The following is an 18,202-nucleotide window of genomic DNA, read 5'->3' on the forward strand; positions in this document are numbered from 1 at the left end:
CCCTATACTACACAGGTAGAAGAAAGGATTAGAAAGAAATGGTAGAGATAAGAAAGAGGGAGCTGAGCAGAGCTCCTTGTCCTTCATCATTTGGCAATGTCTGTTGTGAACAGACAGAAGGAACTTCATCAGTAACAGGCTCTTGGGTAGATTGATGCTGGTCGGAAATAAGTGGCATTGGTATGGGTCTAACTAGAGCCTTATCTCTGATATTAAGAAATTGTGCTACTGAACACCACTTTGGGAGTCTTAACATCAATAGGTGTCCTTCTAAGAAAGACAGCATTTAAGTAACTGCTACATAAAAAGCATGAGTAGCCAGTTTCAGTTATCTAGAGAAGCAACAATAATCAACCTTGCTAGATAGTCACCTCTCACAGTGAAGTCAGGGAACACTCCTTTTTCCCCTTCTCTGTTCCGCTTTCTAATTAGCCCTAGAAAAGAAAGGAGGGAAGTATGTAAATAGTGATTCTGTCAGAATTTCCCCTTCCTGCTTTTTTTTCAAAACACTAAAGTCACAAGTGTTTTGTCTGAAATGGTGGAAAGAAGAAAAAACGTTTGAATCTAATTTAATGTGAATGTTTCTTAAATAATGGGATGGCATACTAAATATTGAACTGAAACTCTTTTAATTACTGAGAAATGACTATGAATGTATTGAAAATTCCAAGATATTAACAGACTCACTACATGGTAATATTTGAATAAAATTGTTACGTGATATATCATCATTGTTACTTGTTACATCATCAAAAGTTGATCTTTCTTAACAAACTGTCCTCTTACTAGTTAAATGACTCTGGTGATTCACTTACACTTTTTGAATTTCAGAGTTTAAAGTGTGACTTTAAATTTAAACAGCCAAAGTTATAAGCAAAGGAAATCCATGAAGGATAGCAAAGAGCTGACAGGATGGAAATGTTTTCCTTCTGACTTTAGTCAGTAAGAAGAAAAAGGGCTCTACTGCATGGATTTGAAGGTCAACATTGTATGGTGCAAAGCTTTAATTGAATTTAGGACAGAAGGAGAACACTGGAGAAAAACTTGTATCAGGCATTAGGAGGTAGGAAATGACATTAAATGGCCAGATCTGGATAAGATAGGTCACAAACAGGGAAAGAGAAGGATATGATAAACCTAAATCCAAATGTCAAAGCAGAACAAGTTTCAAGAAAAAAATAACAAAAAACACGAAGTACAAGGCTTTAGAGGTCCATAGACAATTACATTAAAATATTGTTGAGGCATGTTTTCGTCTCATTGATCAATGAGTATCAAGCCTGCTAATCAGTGCAACTACACAAGTGAACATAATACAGTCATCTCTTGCCCCCACACTGCTTAGAATCTAGAGAAGCAGAAAGACTCTAATGTTTTCTCTCTCCCATTTCTTGCCAATTAAAATGTTTTATAGACTTTATATTACTAAAGTATTTCTGATTCTCTCAATGTAGTTTATTTTTAATTTTATTTTTAAAACTTTCATTCCAAATTGAATTTTTAGTCTTGTTAACAGTTAAATTCTATCAAAATTCTTGTGACTGGGGCAATGGTTTTTACAGGCAGTCAATCTAGGCAGAAGTAAGTCTAAGACTTACTTATAAAGCTACTGCTATACGTAGAGGCTACTAATTTTGTCTGTTGAGACCATAGAATACTGGTTGCCACAACCAGGCAGAGTTGGCTTAGCAGGATTGCTAAACACAAGTATTCTATAGTCATTTATTAACTTGCAGATTGTTTAATATGGACTATATGCTGATAATTATATTTGTCCAAACTCTACAAGGGGAAGAGGACTGTAACCATTTCTCTTTGGATATACCCTTCAGTGAGGTCTGTTTATGATTTCTCTTTCACAAAATATATGATGAGACCTCTAATTGGGGAGGGAGTCTAAGGGTTGCATTTCTATAAAAGTTTTGTTGGGCTACCTTTTCTGTCTGAAATGCTCAAGTCTATTATTTCTTTTCTGGTTTCCATACTTTTATGCTGCCACATAGGAGACTCATTACCACTTAAAGATAACTTCCCTTTTTTCCAGGTCTACCCCTTTTTGAAGACAACTTTTGGGTTTTATATTTGCATTTGTTCATAATAACATCCTTTAACTACAGAAGTTTTGTTTTGTATCACAAACTTCAAACTCTTAGTTGTTTTTTTTTACTTACTATTCCTGCAGTCACTGTCCTCTAATTTAGTTAAACATGCTATCTGTACTCTAATTGCTACATATTTTCACCCTGCCACCATCACCATAAGCTCTCTTCTGGTGAAGGGTTGTTTGACACAGTCATTTGCAACTTTGAGTTCCTTGCTGAAAACAGATTCCGCAAAGAATATGTGTATAACCATTGAATGACCTTATTTACATACTTGGCAATTGTAGTGCATCTTGCTGTATATCTCACAGATCCTCAGGATGGAGACATTCATTCCTCCAATAGTCATGACTATTGGCTACAGATGACTTATGATTGATTCATTTTAGAAATTGCCTTCAGGGGCGCCTGGGTGGCACAGTCGGTTAAGCGTCTGACTTCAGCCAGGTCACGATCTCGCGGTCTGTGAGTTCGAGCCCCGCGTCGGGCTCTGGGCTGATCGTTCGGAGCCTGGAGCCTGTTTCCGATTCTGTGTCTCCCTCTCTCTCTGCCCCACCCCCGTTCATGCTCTGTCTCTCTCTGTCCCAAAAATAAATAAAAACCGTTGAAAAAAAAATTAAAAAAAAAAAAAAAGAAATTGCCTTCAGCCTAAGAAAGCTGCCTCTCCCAAGGTCATGGTCATTGCTGGTGTCAGCTTACATTCAGTGACTGGTACTTGCACATCTCTGAAGTCTTGGCTCTGTTACTTTGACTTGGAGTGATCCAAAGATGCCTATGGTACTGCCTGAGCCTTCTGTTGCATCTGCATTACAGTTCAACTTCTTTCTCTGTTCAGTCCTGCTACCTTCACTTTCTTACACCTGTTGTTCCAGTATTTCTTCCCCAATACAGCTTTTGCATGCAAATTCCTATCTTAGATACTGTTTCTGAAGACTGTGACTTAAGCCAATTGGTATCAAGAGTGATTCTAAAGAGTTAACTATAAAATGGGATATTAGAGCCAGATGACCCACTGGCTGGCTGCAATTGTGAATCCTATTTTTGATAGTACAGGGAGTACTGAGAAGCCTTGGTATGCTAGAGCAATGCAATTATTAAATTTTAACCAGTAGTGAATGAGGGAAAATAAATGCACTGGAGAATACAATATCTCAAGCATTTAAGAAGTAAAAGAGAAGTAGTCATTATAATGTATGATATTAGGTGACTCTTGCAGGGTACTAACAATGCATCAGAAAAAGACAAAGAAAGACTCTGATCACTGTTTTAAGGCAATATATGAAAGTCACAATACCTCCTTGGAAATGTATAAAAATATTCTTATTTTCTGATGCTAGACAGCAGAAAAAGTCTGAGCTTGGGATATATGGGATTAGGGTAACAAACTATACAGTTACATAAGGGAGAGTTTCCCCATATGGGAACATGTTCCTGTCACGTAAAATTTAACATTTTGACAAGGACCCTGGGAAATGGTGCTAATCACTACTAGGTAGGTTGTGCAAAGTTGGAAAAAGTGATTGCCCTCACTAAATAAAGAGAAATGAAGAGATACCCTGGTAAAGAGTGGAGAAAAGATAAAGTGTTCAAGAACATATGCTGTTAGAGTGCATATAATACATAAGTCTGTGAAACATTACGAGAACCCTGAGTACAATTTATTTAGCAAAGTGGGAAGAAAAGTATTAGCGAGGGATACACCAGTATTGTAAATATCTGTGATGACTATCTCCTGTAGGCTAGGAATTATTTTAAAAGATGATGTTATCTGATTGAAAGAAAGGTGATCGAATGCCAAATTAATAGAGACCAGGTGGTAAGGTTTAATTGTCAGGAGAAAGATGAGTGAAATTATTGAAATCTATGTCAATGTCAACCATCACTATGGTAACTGTTAGTAGAACACAATGCTTCTGGGAAAAAGCTATATGTCAGCCAACAATGACATTGCTTGATTTATAAAATAAAACAAACATTATCCATACTGGCTGATAAGGCAGTCAAGAGAAGCAGCCCCCGTAAAAGTCATGAGACCTAGCCCAGTTTCAATACTCAAGTCAGTTTATAAACCAAGAACTCAGAGTGAATGGGAAGCTGGGTCTCCAGACCCTATAACATCATGGGAAATATGTAATGACTCTGTCAGTTCTTCCCCCAAAGAATGTGAATATTAACTCAATAATCATACCCTGGGAATATACAGCAGAAAGATAATAAATGGATAATAAGTAGATAATAAATAAATCTGGCCCAGGTTCTTTTCACTCTGGTTTCACTTGTTCCACAAAGTTAGTAAATTTCCAAGTCTTCAAACATATAATCAAAATGAACACCTTACTTGTTAGTTTGTATAACGCTTTGTTCTGGTTACTATTGTATACAACAAATTATCCCAAAGCTTAATGGCTTAAAATAAACGTTTTATTTTTTCTCATTTTTTGTGGATCAGGAATTCAGGAAGAACTCGGTTGAGCAGTTCTTACTTAGGACTTCTGATGCTTCTGTTGTCAGCTGTTGGCTGAGGTTGCAGTCATCTGAAGACTCAACTGGATTATATATCCAAGATAACTTGGTCACCTGTATACCAGTTGATTCTTTGATTGTTGGTTAAGAGCTCAGATGAGGACATCATCTACAGTAGTGCATGCTGAGTCTCTAGAGTATTTGGAGTTCTTACATGATAGCTGTTTTTTCCCAAGGCAAAGATTTCATGGGTATTAGGTAGACAGTGCATGACCTTTCCCGACATAGCCCTGAAAGGCATATATTATTACTTCCACTGCATTTGGTGATCAAATTGGCCACAAACTACCAAGATTTTAAAAAGACAGAATAGGAGGAATTTGAAAGACTTTTGAAGCAATGGATTCAAATTGCCATGCCCTTCCATCAATTCCTATGAAGAGTTACAATGGGAAAGGCCAAAGCAAGTTCCTGGAACACTCCCTTCAACAACTTGGTCAAGGTAGTAAATTAAAACCTAAAGTTATATCCTAGGAATGGCAGAGATTAGTGTCACCCTTGTAGTCTTAAAGGATGCAGGAGTGATCATCTTTATCATGTTCTCATTTAATCTCATTTAATCACAAAAGTGAGACAGATTGTGAAGTTTAATAATAGACTATCAAAAATTCAACCAAACACTAGCCCCAATTACTGTTTTCCTGGTAGGAGTAGTTAAAGCACATTAGCATAACTATAGGTATATGATATATAGTCATTATCTGAAGAAAATATTTTTTCATCTTTATTAGGAAGGTGAATCAGAGGTAGTTAACAATCATGTGGAATGAAAAAAGAGTATGTATTATGATATTTATGTTAAGTCTCCTTCTCTCTATCATACTGTAGTTCAAAGAGACTAGGATCCTATGGATATTCAGCAGAATATAGTAATACAGTTGTCATTATGTTACTTGGACATGATGAGTAAGAAGTAGTATTCTGGCAACCTTGGTAAAAAAAAAATCTATGTAGTCAAGAAATAGGAGTTTCAAACCTATAAAGACTTAGGAGCTACCCATATTAGTGAGGTGTTTATGGGTCCAGTAAACTGGAATATGCCAAAATATGCCATATATAACAAAGGTAAAATTATTGCAAATAGGATCTCCCGTCACTAAGAAGGAAGCACAGCCCTCATTTGGCATCTTGAGGTTACAGAGACAGCATATTCCACACTTGGGAATACTGCTCTTACTCATTTAAGCTGCTGACCCAGATGCTTGCTTTGGACAAGAGGCAATGCAAGAAAGGACCCTTGCATGTAGCAGGTCCAAGCTATGTTATAAACTACCGTGCAAGAAGACTTGCTACTTTGGTCACTTAACACAGCAGACTCAAATTTTGACCTTCGGAACAAATCTGGCCAGGTTCTGTTTTTGTTAATAAAGTTTTGTTAGAACACAGCAGTGACTACATATTTACATATTGATTACAGCTGCTTTCATACTGCAATGTCAGGTTAGAGCACAGGCAGTCTTTGCTTTGCATGGTTCTGATGTTTACAATTTTAGTTATCACAGTTTATTTAGATAACACTAGTCTCCCAAGAACATGGTTCAAGTTTCAGTCACCATGTTATATTAACTGTACTTCCATTAAGCACAAACTTTGCTGCTAGCTCTTCAGTCCCCAATCATCAAATGATCCTTGAGCATCAACTGTTCAGTTCACACACAGACGGAAAAGCATGTTGTTGTGTTACCTCCTACTTTCATAGTGATAAACCCAAGTGGTATTTTTTTTTAATGAATAATCAAGAAAGAGACTTAGCCAAAAGGAGACTTAGCCACTTTTGAACACTTCAAAAAGTGTTTTGAAGAAATAGAAAGTAATAATGATTGACGTGAAATTTGAGTCTAACATAAATGGAGCTAGAGAAGCTATAGCTGACCATCAGAATGTTAACACTACTATCATTAGAGAGACACTGGATATACAGCTTGAGGAATTTGATGAAGGAGAATTTATCAACATAGTAAGTGTAATAAAGTGGTTGTGATGCAAAAGGTGAAGATGTCTCAGAGGAAGTGACGCTGCAAAATCTTCACAATAAAGGAAAATTTGGATATATTTTATTGAAATTGAAAGAGCAAAGGATAAAACATTGGAAGCTGATGCAACCTTAGAAAGAAGCATGACAATTCACCAGTGCACAGAAAAGATGCCCACTCCATCTATTCAGCTATACAATAAGAAGAAAGCAAGTATTGTTCAAACTACTTCTTTAATCAATCTTTTCTTTTAATTGTAAATTCACATGCAGTGCTAAGAAACAACCAGACAACTCCCATGGGCCCTTTATTCAATGGTAAACATCTTCCAAAATTATAATACACTATCACAACCAGAATAATAAGTCTAATTATTTTTAATTCTCCACATTTTCAATGTTTGAAGTCACAGTATACTATATAAATATTAGTTTTACTATTTTTTAAGTTTTCCTGTATGCTCACAATTGGCTGTGACCATTTAATATTTTGACAAAAGTTTTAAAACTACGGAACAATCATAATTTTATCCATTAATTATTGAGATTGCTTTGCATGGTTTCAGCTTGCCATAGTCATCTTTTTCTGGACCTTCTCCATCTACCCTGCAAAGCAAGGACTTTTGAAGGTCTGACCCATGAGGTCTAAACTATATACTATCAGGCTCTGTACAGAAAAAAACTGTCAACCCCTGGTCTATGGTATTAGTAGGCCCTTTATGTACTCTGAAATATTTCCATTTAGCAGAGTATGTCATCTGACAAAATCATAAGTTTTTTATGAAAAAGTGTTAGGAACTGCCAGGAAATTCACATCTTGAATATAAATAAGAACTTAAAGTTAAAGGCATTTGAAGCTATAAAACGTCTAGCATTAGAGAACATTATAGCATTCATTAAAAGAGGGTTGATCTACTGAGTGGTTGAATGAATTGTATCTCTCCCGCCCCACACAACTCAACCAGAATATGTCTGGAATTATTTTGTTTTTGCCCTTCCTGTCATGTCTTTACAAAAGAAAATGTGGTAAGATAAGAGATGCACGGTACTGAGATTTCAGGACAGTTCTTTTAAACTTGCTTTTTTGTTAGTCTGTCTAGTTTAATAAAAGTGATTATATTTTACTTGTACAAATGTTCTAAGATGGAAAGGTTTATGTTTTCCCTACTTTCCTATACAATATCTTTAACAAAGAAGTTCATTTTATTCAAGAATATTAAGGTATTGTAAGTTTAAAAGTAGAGGAAAATTCATTTCACAGAGCAGATTTTTTTTCAATTAGCTCTTGCTTTTGAGTATTTAGAGGTAATTAATTACATATGAAGCTACTTTATTATTGGAATTTTGGAATTATTATTATTATTATTTGGAATTTTGAAAAATACCACACGGGATGATATTAAATCATTTAAAAATTTTTAAAAATGGAAATTGGGAGTTATGGAAGGACAGGAGAGATTTGAGTTTTATCTGTGTCACTATCTGTGGGCTCCTCTCTATCCATGATTACTTACTGTCACCATCAGAATGTCGGTGCTCAGGAAAGCATAGGATAAAAACGAATCACCATAAGAAAGTGTTGCTCAGGCAACTGGTCTTGAACAATATCAATATTGAGTCAAGTCTGCAAGAAAATAATGAATACAAAGGGGAGAGACTCTACCAATATGCTTTTTATACTCCTAAAAGACCTACTGAGACTTTTACTTTCATTTATTTTCACCTTGCTGTGTGACTTTGGCCCATGTACTTAACACCTTTCATCAGCAGTTTTCTCGTCTTTAAAATAGAGGTAATAATAGTATTTACCTCAAATATTATCTTGAGAATTAACAGAAATATTGCTTGTGAAATGTTTAATACAAGGCTTGGTGAAAAGTGTTCTGATAGTTATTGCAGCCTTTGAATGAGTTCTGAGTTCGGCCAGCAGTCACTTAAAAAAAAAAAAAGCTAACTATAATGTGATATGATAAGTGTTATAGAAACCATTTGATGTAGTATACAGTCAGGAGCCACTTTACCTATTGACCATGATCTGCTTCCTGAGGCAGCCAAGTGAATAACCTCTCATCTTATGCTTTTTAAAAAATCAACCTGGTGCCCACATATCATAAAATAAAAAAATATCAGGGTCAAAACAATGGAGGAAAATTATAGATTGGGAAGTCATCAAGAAAAACTGCAAACAGAGATAAAAGTCAAGGGAGTAGTGTATTCTCTATATGGCAGCTTTTCAAGTACAGTGTCTAGCAAACAAAACAAAACAAAACAAAAGACCTTAAAGAGTAAATTCTCTTTTCCATGATCATCAGTCCTTGGAAATAGAGGCCCTTTCCTCATGCTAAAAGAATCATCATTCGAGAGGAGAAATTTGGTCTGCAGTTGCTTCCCTCAATGTGTCCTTCAGCTGAAAGTCTGAAATGTAGGAGATTGAAAAGATCAAATGAAAATTAGTCACCCAGACTTTGAGAGGCTTTATCAGCCTAAAATGAGGGAAAAAGTACATGGTATTGAAAAAGATTCTGCTAAATAATTTTCATGCAAGATGAAAAAAACAAGTATCATTTGGAACAATAGTTTGTTATTAAAAACACATAAAATTTACAATCACCAAGTTTTCCTTTTCAATGTATTGAATTATCTATTTTATCAAATAAGAGATGAAAGGTGAGATGACATAATTGAAAGGAAATATGACTGAGGGAAAGTGAGTTCAGTAATAAAAACAGAGACATTCCAAAATCAAAATGGGGAAAATAAATGAACAGGCACCTTCCAAATAAGATATATAATGTTCAATACACATTTGAAAAATTCTCAGTATTATCATTTATAAAGGAAATGCAAATTAAAACCACAAAGAGAAATGACTACATACCTTTTCAAATCACTAAAATTTATAAATATTGGACATACTAAATATTGGCAAGGATGTGAAGAAAATGTAATTCTTTTTTTTTATATGAAATTTATTGACAACTTGGTTTCCGTACAACACCCAGTGCTCATCCCAAAAGGTGCCCTCCTCAATACCCATCACCCACCCTCCCCTCCCTCCCACCCCCCATCAACCCTCAGTATGTTCTCAGGATTTTTTTTTAATTTTTTTTTCAACATTTATTTTTGGGACAGAGAGAGACAGAGCATGAACGGGGGAGGGGCAGAGAGAGAGGGAGACACAGAATCGGAAACAGGCTCCAGGCTCCAAGCATTCCGCCCAGAGCCTGGCGCGGGGCTCGAACTCACGGACCGCGAGATCGTGACCTGGCTGAAGTCGGACGCTTAACCGACTGCGCCACCCAGGCGCCCCTGTTCTCAGTTTTTAACAGTCTCTTATGCTTTGGCTCTCTCCCACTCTAACCTCTTTTTTTTTTTTCCTTCCCCTCCCCCATGGGTTCCTGTTAAGTTTCTCAGGATCCACATAAGAGTGAAACCATATGGTATCTGTCTTTCTCTGTATGGCTTATTTCACTTAGCATCACACTCTCCAGTTCCATCCACGTTGCTACAAAAGGCCATATTTCATTTTTTCTCATTGCCACGTAGTATTCCATTGTGTATATAAACCACAATTTCTTTATCCATTCATCAGTTGATGGACATTTAGGCTCTTTCCATCATTTGGCTATTGTTGAGAGTGCTGCTATGAACATTGGGGTACAAGTGGCCCTATGCATCAGTACTCCTGTATCCCTTGGATAAATTCCTAGCAGTGCTATTGCTGGGTCATAGGGTAGGTCTATTTTTAATTTTCTGAGGAACCTCCACCCTGCTTTCCAGAGCGGCTGCACCAATTTGCATTCCCACCAACAGTGCAAGAGGGTTCCTGTTTCTCCACATCCTCTCCAGCATCTATAGTCTCCTGATTTGTTCATTTTGGCCACTCTGACTGGCGTGAGGTGATACCTGAGTGTGGTTTTGATTTGTATTTCCCTGATGAGGAGCGACGCTGAACATCTTTTCATGTGCCTGTTGGCCATCCGGATGTCTTCTTTAGAGAAGTGTCTATTCATGTTTTCTGCCCATTTCTTCACTGGGTTATTTGTTTTTCGGGTGTGGAGTTTGGTGAGCTCTTTATAGATTTTAGATACTAGCCCTTTGTCCGATATGTCATTTGCAAATATCTTTTCCCATTCCTTTTAGTTTTGTTGATTGTTTCCTTTGCTGTGCAGAAGCTTTTTATCTTCATAAGGTCCCAGTAATTCACTTTTGCTTTTAATTCCCTTGCCTTTGGGGATGTGTCGAGTAAGAGATTGCTACGGCTGAGGTCAGAGAGGTCTTTTCCTGCTTTCTCCTCTAAGGTTTTGATGGTTTCCTGTCTCACATTTAGGTCCTTTATCCATTTTGAGTTTATTTTTGTGAATGGTGTGAGAAAGTGGTCTAGTTTCAACCTTCTGCATGTTGCTGTCCAGTTCTCCCAGCACCATTTGGTAAAGAGGCTATCTTTTTTCCATTGGATGTTCTTTCCTGCTTTGTCAAAGATGAGTTGGCCATACGTTTGTGGGTCTAGTTCTGGGGTTTCTATTCTATTCCATTGGTCTGTGTGTCTGTTTTTGTGCCAACACCATGCTGTCTTGATGATGACAGCTTTGTAGTAGAGGCTAAAGTCTGGGATTGTGATGCCTCCTGCTTTGGTCTTCTTCTTCAAAATTCCTTTGGCTATTCGGGGCCTTTTGTGGTTCCATATGAATTTTAGGATTGCTTGTTCTAGTTTCGAGAAGAATGCTGGTGCAATTTTGATTGGGATTGCATTGAATGTGTAGATAGCTTTGGGTAGTATTGACATTTTGACAATATTTATTTTTCCAATCCATGAGCAGGGAATGTCTTTCCATTTCTTTAAATCTTCTTCAATTACCTTCATAAGCTTTCTATAGTTTTCAGCATACAGATCCTTTACATCTTTGGTTAGATTTATTCCTAGGTATTTTATGCTTCTTGGTGCAATTGTGAATGGGATCAGTTTCTTTATTTGTCTTTCTGTTGCTTCATTGTTAGTGTATAAGAATGCAACTGATTTCTGTACATTGATTTTGTAGCCTGCAACTTTGCTGAATTCATGGATCAGTTCTAGCAGACTTTTGGTGTAGTCTATCGGATTTTCCATGTATAATATCATGTCATCTGCAAAAAGTGAAAGCTTGACTTCATCTTTGCCAATTTGGATGCCTTTGATTTCCTTTTGTTGTCTGATTGCTGATGCTAGAACTTCCAGCACTATGTTAAACAACAGCGGTGAGAGTGGGCATCCCTGTCGTGTTCCTGATCTCAGGGAAAAAGCTTTCAGTTTTTCCCCATTGAGGATGATGTTAGCTGTGGGCTTTTCATAAATGGCTTTTATGATCTTTAAGTATGTTCCTTCTATCCCGACTTTCTCAAGGGTTTTTATTAAGAAAGGGTGCTGGATTTTGTCGAAGGCCTTTTCTGCATCGATTGACAGGATCATACGGTTCTTCTCCTTTTTTTTGTTAATGTGATGTATCACGTTGATTGATTTGTGAATGTTGAACCAGCCCTGCATCCCAGGAATGAATCCCACTTGATCATGGTGAATAATTCTTTTTATATGCCATTGAATTCGATTTGCTAGTATCTTATTGAGAATTTTTGCATCCATATTCATCAGGGATATTGGCCTGTAGTTCTCTTTTTTTACTGGGTCTCTGTCTGGTTTAGGAATCAAAGTAATACTGGCTTCATAGAATGAGTCTGGAAGTTTTCCTTCCCTTTCTATTTCTTGGAATAGCTTGAGAAGGATAGGTATTATCTCTGCTTTAAACGTCTGGTAGAACTCCCCTGGGAAGCCATCTGGTCCTGGACTCTTATTTGTTGGGAGATTTTTGATAACCGATTCAATTTCTTCACTGGTTATGGGTCTGTTCAAGCTTTCTATTTCCTCCTGATTGAGTTTTGGAAGAGTGTGGGTGTTCAGGAATTTGTCCATTTCTTCCAGGTTGTCCAGTTTGTTGGCATATAAGTTTTCATAGTATTCCCTGATAATTGTTTGTATCTCTGAGGGATTGGTTGTAATAATTCCATTTTCATTCATGATTTTATCTATTTGGGTCATCTCCCTTTTCTTTTTGAGAAGCCTGGCTAGAGGTTTGTCAATTTTGTTTATTTTTTCAAAAAACCAACTCTTGGTTTCGTTGATCTGCTCTACAGTTTTTTTTAGATTCTATATTGTTTATTTCTGCTCTGATCTTTATTATTTTTCTTCTTCTGCTGGGTTTAGGCTGCCTTTGCTGTTCTGCTTCTATTTCCTTTAGGTGTCCTGTTAGATTTTGTATTTGGGATTTTTCTTGTTTCTTGAGATAGGCCTGGATTGCAATGTATTTTCCTCTCAGGACTGCCTTCGCTGCATCCCAAAGCGTTTGGATTGTTGTATTTTCATTTTCGTTTGTTTCCATATATTTTTTAATTTCTTCTCTAATTGCCTGGTTGACCCACTCATTCGTTAATAGGGTGTTCTTTAACCTCCATGCTTTTGGAGGGTTTCCAGACTTTTTCCTGTGGTTGATTTCAAGCTTCATAGCATTGTGGTCTGAAAGTATGCATGGTATAATTTCAATTCTTGTAAACTTATGAAGGGCTGTTTTGTGACCCAGTATATGATCTATCTTGGAGAATGTTCCATGTCCACTCGAGTGGAAAGTATATTCTGTTGCTTTGGGATGCAGAGTTCTAAATATATCTGTCAAGTCCATCTGATCCAATGTCTCATTCAGGGCCCTTGTTTCTTTATTGACCGTGTGTCTAGATGATCTATCCATTTCTGTAAGTGGGGTGTTAACGTCCCCTGCAATTACCACATTCTTATCAATAAGGTTGCTTATGTTTATGAGTAATTGTTTTATATATTTGGGGGCTCCGGTATTCGGCGCATAGACATTTATAATTGTTAGCTCTTCCTGGTGGATAGACCCTATAACTATTATATAATGTCCTTCTTCATCTCTTGTTACAGCCTTTAATTTAAAGTCTAGTTTGTCTGATATAAGTATGGCTACTCCAGCTTTCTTTTGGCTTCCAGTCGCATGATAAATAGTTCTCCATCCCCTCACTCTCAATCTAAAGGTGTCCTCAGGTCTAAAATCAGTCTCTTGTAGACAGAAAATAGATGGGTCTTGTTTTTTTATCCATTCTGATACCCTATGTCTTTTGGTTGGCGCATATAATCCATTTACATTCAGTGTTATTATAGAAAGATACGGGTTTAGAGTCATTGTGATGTCTGTATGTTTTATGCTTGTAGTGATGTCTCTGGTACTTTGTCTCACAGGATCCCCCTTAGGATCTCTTGTAGGGCTGGTTTAGTGGTGACAAATTCCTTCAGTTTTTGTTTGTTTGGGAAGACCTTTATCTCTCCTTCTATTCTAAATGACAGACTTGCTGGATAAAGGATTCTCGGCTGCATATTTTCTGTCTAGCACCCTGAAAATCACGTGCCAATTCTTTCTGGCCTGCCAAGTTTCAAAAGAGAGATCAGTCACGAGTCTTATAGGTCTCCCTTTATATGTGAGGGCACGTTTACCCCTTGCTGCTTTCAGAATTGTCTCTTTATCCTTGTATTTTGCCAGTTTCACTATGATATGTCGTGCAGAAGATCGATTCAAGTTACGTCTGAAGGGAGTTCTCTGTGCCTCTTGGATTTCAATGCCTTTTTCCTTCCCCAGTTCAGGGAAGTTCTCAGCTATGATTTCTTCAAGTACCCCTTCAGCCCCTTTTCCTCTCTCTTCCTCCTCTGGGATACCAATTATGCGTATATTATTTCTTTTTAGTGTATCACTTAGTTCTCTAATTTTCCCCTCATACTCCTGGATTTTTTTATCTCTCTTTTTCTCAGCTTCCTCTTTTTCCATAACTTTATCTTCTAGTTCACCTATTCTCTCCTCTGCCTCTTCCATCCGAGCCGTGGTGGTTTCCTTTTTGTTATGCATTTCGTTTAAAGCGTTTTTCAGCTCCTCGTGACTGTTCCTTAGTCCCTTGATCTCTGTAGCAAGAGATTCTCTGCTGTCCTGTATACTGTTTTCAAGCCCAGCGATTAATTTTATGACTATTATTCTAAATTCACTTTCTGTTATATTATTTAAATCCTTTTTGATCAGCTCATTAGCTGTTGTTATTTCCTGGAGATTCTTCTGAGGGGAATTCTTCCGCTTGGTCATTTTGGATAGTCCCTGGCGTGGTGAGGACCTGCAGGGCACTTCCCCTGTGCTGTGGTGTATAACTGGAGTTGGTGGGCGGGGCCACAGTCCGACCTGATGTCTGCTCCCAGCCCACCGCTGGGGCCACAGTCAGACTGGTGTGTGCCTTCTCTTCCCCTCTCCTAGGGGCGGGATTCACTGTGGGGTGGCATGGCCCGTCTGGGCTACTTGCACACTGCCAGGCTTGTGATGCTGGGGATCTGGCATATTAGCCGGGGTGGGTAGGCAAGGTGCACGGCGGCAGGGTGGGCAGGCTTAGCTCGCTTCTCCTTAGGTGATCCACCTCAGGAGGGGCCCCTCTTCTGTGGGCCTCTCATCTGTGCTTGGGTCTGGCGACTCCGTTCTGCTAATCCTCTGGCGGTTTTCTGGGTTATTTAGGCAGGTATAGGTGGAATCTAAGTGATCAGCAGGACGCGCGGTGAGCCCAGCATCCTCCTACGCCACCATCTTCCCAGAATTCCTCAGAAAATGTAATTCTTATACATTGTTGGTGAGAATATAAAACACTGTTGTTTTGTAAGACTATTTGGCATTTCCTAATAAACAACACAAATGACATATGCAATGTCCATGAATAGCAATTCCACTATTAGGTATTAAGAAAAATATTTTTATATATACACAAAGAGCTGTGATAGGCACTGTCATAGTGTCTTTATTCATAATGGTTAGAGACTGAGACCATCCCAAATGTCTGCCAAGAGAAAAATGGATACCAAAATTGTATTCATATAATGGAATAGCACTTAGTAGCAAAACAAAACAAAACAAAAAAACTATATATACAACATGAATGAGTCTTCCAAAGATCATGTCAAATAAAATAAGAGAGGCATAAAAGAATAAATGATAAATTAATTTATATATATGAAGGTCAAAAATAGGCAAAACTAACCCACAGTGATAGAAGTCAAAATAGTGTTAACTTCTATGGGTAAGGTTGAGATTGACTGGAAAGGTCATGAGAGAACTTTCAAGAATGATGGAAATATTCTATAGTGTGATTTGGGTGGTATCTACATGCTGAGTATAATGCAATACAATAAAACTTACCCATTTTAAGCATACAATTAGGTAAGTTTTGACAAATGTATTATAGTTCATACAACCAGCACTGCAATCATGATCTATTTATTCTGTTCCATATGGTAGCCAACAGCCACATGTGCCAGTGAGCACTTGATACTAAGAAATGCAGTAAGAATACACTCTGGATTTTAAAGATTTAGTACAGGAAAATATAAAATATTCTATAATTTTTACACTGGATACATGTTGCAGTGATATTTTGCATATATTGAGTTGCATAAAATATATTATTAAAATTAGTTTCACCTGTTTCTTTTTTCATGTGGCTATTGCAAAATTTTCAATTCCATATGTGGCATGCATTACAGTTCTCATGAAGAGTGTTATAAGACTATTCAATGAAATTATTGAGATTTGTTTTTGCCATTATTTCCCACCTCCTATTCTTCGGCATTACAGATGTCATGTATTTTACTTTTACATATGTTGTAAACACTATGATACATTTTATTATTTTTGCTATAAAGAGGAGATTATATTTTATTTTATTTATTTTTTAGGTATTTTCTGATGAAATGATGGTTTTAATGCTTTTAATATTTATTTATTTTTAAGAGAGAGAGAGACAGAGCACAAGTTGGGGAGGGGCAGACAGAGAGGGAGACACAGAATCTGAAGCAGGCTCCAGGCTCTGAGCTGTCAGCACAGAGCCCAGTGCAGGGCTCTAACTCATGAATCGGGAGATTATGACCTGAGCCATCAGAGGTTTAACGAACTGAGTCACCCAGGTGCCCTGGGGCAGTTATATTTTAAAGAACATTTTAAAGATAGGCAATGCCTTTTGTAGATAACTGCATAATTACTATTTGGGGTGCTCCAAATTTTTGTTCTGCCAAAAAGACTTTTAAACATATGTGATAAGGCAGGTCTATTTTTTGTTTGTTGATTTGTTTTGTTTTGGTCTGAAAAGTCTTTAGTTTGCTTTTATGTTTTAAAAAATTATTTTTGCTGGCTATCAAATCTGAGTTTGTCAGTTATTTCTTTTAGCACTTTAAAGATATCACTTAATCACTTCACTCACGATTTCTCTGTTCTTACCTTTTTTGTTCTCTGCTTTTAGATTTCCTCCTTATCATCAGTTTTTAAAAGTTTAATTTCAGTGTGCCTTGGTATGGTTTTCTTTGTTTATTCTGCTTTGTGTTCTTAGAATTTCCAGGGTATTTAGTTTTATAGTTTCCATCAATGTCTTTTAATTTATTTTTTATTTTTTACCTTTCTTCAAGTTTTCTTTGTATGCTTTCTCTCCTGAGAACTAAATTATGGATATTTTAGTACATTTAATATCGTTCCTCAGGTGACTGAATTGCTAGTTGTTTTGCTTCTATTTCTTCTCTAAGTGCTTCACTTTAGTTTTTAATGCCAGGTCTTTAAGTCTATTGATTTCTTCTTCAATACCTAATTATTGCTAATTTCATTATTTTATTTCCAATTTTGGTATCACATTTTATCTCCCTAGAATTTCCATTTGTGTTTCTTGTTTGTATTTATTCATTTCATTCTCTTTATCAGGTTTGTGTTTTCTCCTCACTCTTCTGTATATAGGGAACACATTTTATTTTTCTGGATCTGTTTTAAATACAATTATAATTAGAACTTACAATTTAAAATTTACTTCATGTATTGTTTGATTTTGTTTGCATTGTTTGAATTTTATCCTCATTATGGGTCATATTTCCCTGCTTCTGAGCATGTCTGGAAATTTGGATGCTGAAGTATGAATTTTACATTTTTGGGTTCCTCATATTATTGCATTCATGTAAGTAGTATTGGACTTTTTTAGCATGTAGTTTACATTACTTGGGATTTGTTTAATACATCTGAGGTTTGCTTTTAAGCTTTTTTAGGTCAGTGCAGAGCAGTCTTTAATCTATGGCCAATTGAGCTCTATTACTAAGGTGGTATCTTTCTGAGAACTATGATGCCTTATTTATTGAGATTTTTCCATTTGGACTGGTGGTAATATGAACTATTCCTAACCATGTGTGAGATTTGCAAATTGTTAGGTTTCCTCTTTTCTGGAAAGCCTTTCCCCAACCTGTGTAGCTTTCTTTAACACATGTATTGAGGGGTACTCAGCTGAAGAATTGAGGGGTCCTCTTCAAAGCTCTTTGCCCTTCCCTCTGTGCAACAATCCCTCTCCATTATTGAGCCACAAACTATAAGCACTAAGACCTCCCTGAACTTTGATCTATATCGTCTTATATTAGTGACCACCACATTCTCTGCAGGTTTTCTCGCCCTGCACTACAACCCCTTCCTGCTTCTAGGCAGGAAGCTGAGGTGATCAGAGGGTTCACCTTATCTGTTTT

General features: G+C 37.0%; 1 long non-coding RNA gene across 1 annotated transcript in view; it reads right to left on the minus strand.

Annotated features, from left to right (window-relative positions):
* The window catches only part of LOC125173208 (uncharacterized), a 51,442-nt gene that overhangs the window by 10,716 nt on the left and 22,524 nt on the right, over nucleotides 1-18,202 (minus strand). Inside the window, exon 4 of the long non-coding RNA XR_007154964.1 lies at nucleotides 372-434. This is a non-coding gene — a long non-coding RNA (uncharacterized LOC125173208). The remainder of the gene's footprint in view (nucleotides 1-371; nucleotides 435-18,202) is intronic.

The sequence above is a fragment of the Prionailurus viverrinus genome, chromosome C1 (assembly GCF_022837055.1).
Source record: "Prionailurus viverrinus isolate Anna chromosome C1, UM_Priviv_1.0, whole genome shotgun sequence".
Classification (NCBI taxonomy): domain Eukaryota; kingdom Metazoa; phylum Chordata; class Mammalia; order Carnivora; family Felidae; genus Prionailurus; species Prionailurus viverrinus.